The 5,249-nt window shown below is 37.9% G+C and overlaps 1 long non-coding RNA gene across 1 annotated transcript; it reads left to right on the top strand.

Moving 5' to 3' along the window:
• Positions 1-751: 751 nt before the first annotated feature.
• On the top strand, positions 752-4,305 carry LOC311058906. Its single transcript, XR_014602096.1, has 3 exons — positions 752-883; positions 3,609-3,685; positions 4,244-4,305. It is a non-coding gene; the product is annotated as an uncharacterized lncRNA (long non-coding RNA).
• Positions 4,306-5,249: the final 944 nt, after the last annotated feature.

Genomic DNA, 5,249 nt, shown 5'->3' with positions numbered 1-5,249 from the left:
GGGAAGCATTTTTACACGTGAGGCTGTGACCACTTTAACATTACATCTTATGAGCGGTGGGGTTCTTTTGCTGCTGACCTGTGCGCGCATACTGTTTCATATCAGTGTGACGTTGTCTGATAAGGCGTCTATTACATATAAGACAGACAACGACCACAGATAGCTTTAAAAACAAGTTCAAGACCCACTTTTTTACTCTTGCTTTTAGCTGATTACATTGTATTTGTTGTTTTGTTCCTGGTATTTTCCTGTATTGTTTTAACTCATTCAATGCCATGCTTATTTATGGCAGTTTGGCTCTGAGTGCCACAGGCAAAATTCATTGTAAAAAAAAAAAGTGCTTAGGAAGCGAGATACAGCCTTTTTAAGTTATAGGTTAAACAAGGAGTGGATGGAGCAGCACATCTTCAAATCATCATATTTTGGGTTCTGAACATGTTTTTTTTTTCTTTCTTTTTTTTTCCCATGACGTCATGTGGCGCACGGGGCGTCAGGCCACGTGACGTCTTAGACGTCATGTGGCACAAAATGAGTTAATTTGATCTTTGCCTCCTTTTAATTTGTTCCTGATCATGTTTTTGGTCTGTTTTTGCTTGCATTTCTCTTTTGTCGTTTTTTTAAATATATAAAGCCCTTTGTGCTGCATGTGATGTCATGAAAGGTGCTTCCTGTATACAAATAAAGTTTATTATTATTTCCACAGACTAGTCAGGTGATGAGGATCCACCAGACATCAGTGTAAAGCAGAGACAGCAGAACTAGCAGCTGCTACAGACCTCTAACACACCACAGATCAACCAGATGAAGAAACAACCATCTAGACCCAGAGAGGAGAGACAGCTAGACCACACCGTGTCCACATCCTACAACACATGACTCTGAGGTATACAACCTTATCAACTTGTCCAGTGGGGGGTCTGGACCCAACTAATGATTTAGGGGTTTATCTTTAATGTTGTCACTCAACAGTAAACAAACCAACATACAGTATAAGTGTTTACAGGGTATCTGTATGTTTATATTTAGATTACGTAAGAAAGATATTGTGAAAATAGTAGATCTACAAGCTCACACTGCGAGGCGTTATGAGCTTGTAGATATTTAACTCACAGGACCCATTTCAATTCGCTTACAAGCAGGGTCGTAGTACAGAGGATGCAGTTGTCACATTGGTTCACGTCATCTCTAAACATCTTGACAAACCAAAATCCTATGCTAGAGGACTTTTCCTAGATTTTTCTTCTGCTTTCAACACAATACAGCCGGACTTGCTCCTCACTAAAATGGTTCAGTTACACATTAATCCTTTTGTTATTCAGTTTTATCTTAAGTTCCTCACTGACAGAATTCAGTATGTAAAGGTAAACAAGACACTCTCCTCTCCCATCAGGACCAGAGTTGGTGCACCCCAAGGTTGCATTAGCTCTCCTGTATTGTTTACTCTTTACACGGCAGACTGTAACACCTGCGAGTCAAATCAGTTTCTTCTGAAATATTCAGATGACTCTACGCTAATAGCTCTGATGACTGACAGTGATGACCCGAAACAGTACCAGTGTAGCGTTGACCGGCTTGTGGAGTGGTGTGACAAAAATAATCTGATTATCAACACTAAGAAAACTGAGGAAATTATATTTGGTCCTGCTCCCGGTGATAAGACACCACCGGTGACAATCCATGGTTCAGCTATTGAACAGGTCCCATCTTACAAATATCTGGGGGTGATGATAGATGCCACCTTAGCATGGTCATCTCATATTGATTATATTTGTAAGAGGATACAGCAGCGTATGTACTCCCTACGCCGACTTAGATCGTTTGGTGCTAGCAGTCAGATCTTGTCTCTTTTCTATGCGTCTGTTGTTCAAACTGTGATGTTGTACTGTAGCACGGCCTGGTTTAACAGCCTATCAATGGTATATAAGAACAAACTGTATAGCCAAATTAAGATCTGCGCTAAAATAGTTGGTAGGCCAGTCGAGGCTGTGTTACGTTCCTTTAAAGAGGCCCAGATCAATAGTATGCTTAGACTGGCAAAGAGCATCTCCTCTGACCCCTTACATGTTTTAAATGATGAATATCAACTGATGCCCTCCGGGAGGCGGTTTAGAGTCCCTAAATATAAGAAAAACAGGCTAAAGAACTCTTTTGTACATCAGTCTGTTCTGCTTTTAAACCAAAGTCGGTAAACCAAGAGGATTTGTTCTACTGTTCTTGTTTCTGTCTGCTTCTGTGATGTATGTCCTGTAATGTACTTTGTGTAATGTATTGTGTATGTCCTGCCTGTATCTTGAACGGTGACGTCATGGACACAAAGCAAATTTCGGTGAAAGCTGACAATAAAGTTGTATCGTATCGTATCGTATCGTATCGTAGATCTGCTATTTACCCAAATCACTACTCCCAAATACCCAAATCACTACTTTACATAACAGGTTTACAAGTGAGTGTGTAAATGTGTCCTCACTCCTCACATCTATAGGCTACACTATATATATATATATATATATATATATATATATATATATATATATATATATATATATATATATATATATATATATATATATATATATATATATATATATATATATATATATATATATATATATATATATATATATATATATATATATATATATATATATATATATATATATATATATATATATATATATATATATATATATATATATATATATATATATATATATATATATATATATATATATATATATATATATATATATATATATATATATATATATATATATATATATATATATATATATATATATATATATATATATATATATATATATATATATATATATATATATATAAATAAATAAAAAAAGACACAGACCTCACCCCACACACCCCAAAGTGAAATGGATCTTTTTTTGGACCAGAGCCTTTATCTCTCAAGATGAGTTTAACTTTATGTTCACTAACATGTATTATCTGTCTTATCCTGGTCAATCACTAGCATTTACAACTTATTACAACTGAACACAGTCTGTGTCTCTAGAATATAATCTAATGAAACATCAGTATAATATTGATCCAGAGTTAATTAATAACAAAGTGATCATTGTGTAAGAGAGTCTCTTTACATCCTGTTCACTGGTAGAGATTAAACTATAATAAATATGTTGTTTGTTCATAAAGTCTTTAATCTATGATCAGTGAAACATTATGAAAGATCTGTTTACTAAACAATGAACACAATAATATGTAGAATTATTATGTTTATGTTTTATCATTAACTGTTCTATATACAGCCATCTAGTTGGAGAAATCACTTCAGTTAGACTGAGAACCTGGTCCATTATATGTTGTTAGACTGCCATCTAGTGACCAAACACAGTAATGACCTAAGTACTTTATGCACATTGAACTAGACATGTAGAGAATGTAGACATAATATAATGTACACTTTAATGATATTAAAGTGTATATTATATAGAGATGAGACATTTAAATTGTGTTCATATTGAGGAGAGACATTGTAATAGTGACAGAGCTGTCATTCAGGGTAACCAGACAGTCATTCAGTTTAATGTTAATATTTATATATGTCCTCTCTCTCTCCTCATCTCATGCAGGACGTTCCAGACCAGAGCCCTCCAGACCTTCAGGTTCTGTTACGTTGACAACACGTGTGGCTTCACCTTTCTTAAGTGTAAGACCCTTCATTTGTTGAGCATGGCACCTCAGACATGCAATGGCTTTGGCAGCTGCTCTTTCCCAACCAGAGAACTTTCTTAGGTCTAGTAATGTCCCTTCTTCCTTAGTGTTTGTGTTGTACACCTGTTCCTTTTCTTCTTTTGCCTCCGTGTTATACCCCTAGCCTGGCATTGTCCAGACTGATAACGTGGATTCACCCTCTCGTTCCTCCCCGGTATCAGTCTGGACTTCAGCCTATAGGGAGTGAGTATGAGAAATAAGAAAATGATCGGGCCAATCAGTGACTGCGTCTCAACTGCTGTCCGTACAACAGTGAAAAGCATCAAAATAATGTTCTGATTTCTCATACTCTCTCCCTATTGAATAGAACGTTTGTATAGACATGTCCTCAGAGACAGAACGTTTATATAGACATGTCCTCACAGACAGAACGAAGCGTCTCTTGTGCTCCTTGTTGTACGAGTGAAGGGACTGGAGTCTGTTTAGCGGGGCTGTTGTCGTCATAGTGTCAACAGGATATACCAGTCATGTATCTGGGCTTTCCTTTTGTCAGGTTGATGGTAAGCTGCCTCTGGCTGGAGACCGGCCGGGGAGATTCCCCACAAGGACTGACAGGTGAGACACAGGCCTCAGGCAGCCGCTTATTATCCAGAGAGCTTTGTTGATGCAGCATCAACCTTCTTTGATTGATTGATGTACTTTATTTAGTAAGACATGACAACAGTACATGGAAGTACAATTCACTATACAAGGTCTACTAAACTGGAAGACTCATTAAGCACTGAGCTTGTTTAAAATGAGTCCCCACACTACTGATGCGACGGTCAGGTTTTTCATACCCCGCCCTGCCCGCCCCGCCACGGAACCGAACCCGCCCCAACCCGCCCCGCAAAACAATATATAAATCAACGACTCGGCCCGCCCCGTGAGTGAGTGTGAGTGAACTGCGGCGTGACACCATACATCACACATCAGTATAAACACATTAATATATGTTTTGTTTTTTACATCTCATTCACCCTGACAAGCACTTGCAATGTTGTAGTTGAGGCATTACATTTTGTTTGACTCGGTTCCCCACATAAATGTTGTGAAAATAGCAGATCTACAAGCTCACCATGCCTCACGTTGCAAGGCATTGTGAGCTTGTAGATCTGCTAAGTTCACAATTTTTACTTCTTATAGTATTTGATGATTTGGCCAATGTTTGATTGTTTTTTATAGTATAGTTTGTTAGATACTTTTGATTCCGTAATGGTCTTTTCCCCCTTTCATTTAGGTATTAAAAAGGTCTTAAAAGTCCTTGAATTGTCACTTCACTGTGATCTGGGGAACTCCCCAAAATCATGTCGGGTCCCGACCCAGAGGTTGAGAACCACGTGCTTTGAAAGCATGGCCATAGACATATATGGGCATGGCTTCCTGCTCTGAAACCCTCTCTGCGCATCTCAACCAATCACAGCCACTTTGTGACGCGTAAACCAAGGAAGCTTTTGAACACTCCGCGGTGGCTTGAAAAACAGGATAACGGATACAGGCTTCTAAATAACCAAATTAAA

This window comes from Gymnoscopelus microlampas, assembly GCF_963454915.1.
Source record: "Gymnoscopelus microlampas genome assembly, chromosome: 13".
NCBI classification, from domain to species: Eukaryota; Metazoa; Chordata; class Actinopteri; order Myctophiformes; family Myctophidae; genus Gymnoscopelus; species Gymnoscopelus microlampas.
Note: the sequence above shows the minus strand (reverse complement) of the source record. Positions and strands in the feature narration are given on the sequence as shown.